Genomic DNA, 2,027 nt, shown 5'->3' on the forward strand with positions numbered 1-2,027 from the left:
TGGCTCAGGCAATCCACTCACCTCAGCCTCCCAAAGGCACGGGATTACAGGCGGAGCCACCAAGCCCGGCTCACTCTTGTTCTCATTTTTCTGTTAACACTCTGCTGCATTTACCTACTACTTACAGTTTATGGGGTGTTGTGCCACAAACTGGTCTTACTGAAATAGGAACAGGTGCTTCTTATAGACGAGAAGGGTGGCTTCATCAAATGACACCATGCAGAAACGAGCCCAGTGATCACATTTTCCTGCTTAACTTCCAGGGCTGTCTGCTGGCTCCCCCCCTAGCTTTCTTTTTTTTCTTTTTCTTTTTTTTTTTTTTAAGTTGGAGTCTCACTCTGTTGTCCAGACTGGAGTGCAATGGCCGCTCCTGGCCACTGCAGCCTCGACCTGCTGGGCTCCGGCGATCCTTCCGCCTCAGCCTTCCAAGTAGCTGGAACTACAGGCGCGCACCACCCTAGCTTTCTTATAACGAGGCAACTAACATCCAGGATGCCAGATTTACAGTCCATGAAAGTTACACAGAAAGCACTGGGGCAGGATCAGAAATGAGGAAGAGACTATTACATTTTTTTCTTTTTAGTTTTGACTTATGAGACACAGAAGGGGTCTGGAATGAGTAGGGCATTGTGGTCCTTTGTTGGGATAGATCTGATCACTGATTTTTGGAGGGAAATCATTGCTAAGGTCAGGTAAGCACTGAGAACACCTAGAACAAGAATGAAAGCAATCTGATAGCATAATTAAACTAGAAAAGTCGAGGCAGTTGCTAGACTGAGCACCCACATGAAAAAATGTTTATTTCACAATATGGAATAATCAGATCAAATACATTACATTTGACTTTTCCTTCTGGAAAACTTTTGGGTGTGTACTTGGACAGGACAGGAACCTTGTAAAACTTACCTATACAATCAGGAACAGGCTAGCCACAAACCAGGCAGCATACGGTGGAAAGATCTCACCCAAGATCCAGAAGGTCTTTTACTCGGGAATTGGATGGTGGAAAGGTCCCAGTGAGATGGAACACTGAAGTACATGAACATTTATACCCACCTAAGTTCTAACTCACAATCCCCTGGGCTTAAGCACTGTCCACAAGCAGGTAAAACAGGACAGGGCCAAAAGCTATAGGTGATATCAGCATCGCTGACCCTCTTCTCCATTCTGAATAAGTGGGACCTGCTCACCAAATCCACCTGTCCACTGAGCAGCCCAGGCGATGGCTGCCGGGTCTGGCCCCCCAGTCCTCTCTTGATGCCATGGCAAGAGGTGGGGAAGTGGGAAGTCAGGAGGGAGTCCAGCCTACACAGCTTGGACAGAAAAAGCCCATAAACGGGTCAGCATCCTAGACCTCCAGGCCCCCTGTTCGCCTTCCCCAAGTTCTCTACCCCAGCAGGCCTTTTTTTGTCTGTGCCCAGCTCATTACCACCAAGAGCCACCCTTTCTTCCCTCTTGTTTCTCTTTTCTCTCTTGCCCATTTGAGTCCATGGGAGCTCAGCTGCACCTTTTAAGAAATGCCAGGATTTCAGACTGGGAGGCCCGGTGGGCGTGCCGTGTGTGATCACACATTTGGTGCGGGTAAGGTGGGCGGCACCGAGGGGCCCACGACATTTAGGCGTGCAAGACGAGGGAAGGGCGTTCCTGACAGGATATAAAAAGAGGGCCATTGAGTTGAACGTCCGAGAGTAACCTCGGGTGCAGATAGACCTGTTGCCAAGCCAGTCTAGCGCCGCTAAGTGCCCCTCCCCCCGCCCCCGGGCTCAAGGGCCCCTCTCCACCTGAGCTCGGCCAACTCCGGCCCGCTCTTCCACCGGTTCCCACCCCGGCCCCCGAGAAGGCCGACCCGGGCTCGGGGTGGATCGGGATACTTCTTGCGAGCGTGGGAACCAGAGGCACCGAGCGACCTCTCCGAGGCGGCCACGGCGGAAATTCCCAACAAGAGTCCCAGCAGGAGCGGGCCCCGGCCGGGGACGAGCCTTCCTCCTCCTCCTCCGCCCCGCCGCTTGCCCGCAGAGCGCGGACGC

General features: G+C 52.5%; 1 protein-coding gene across 1 annotated transcript in view; it reads right to left on the minus strand.

Annotated features, from left to right (window-relative positions):
* Positions 1 to 2,027, minus strand: part of FADS2 (fatty acid desaturase 2) — a 39,566-nt gene that overhangs the window by 36,993 nt on the left and 546 nt on the right. The window lies entirely within an intron of this gene.

The sequence above is a fragment of the Carlito syrichta genome, unplaced genomic scaffold, assembly GCF_000164805.1.
Source record: "Carlito syrichta isolate Samal-C Ts95f unplaced genomic scaffold, Tarsius_syrichta-2.0.1 Scaffold309147, whole genome shotgun sequence".
Classification (NCBI taxonomy): Eukaryota; Metazoa; Chordata; class Mammalia; order Primates; family Tarsiidae; genus Carlito; species Carlito syrichta.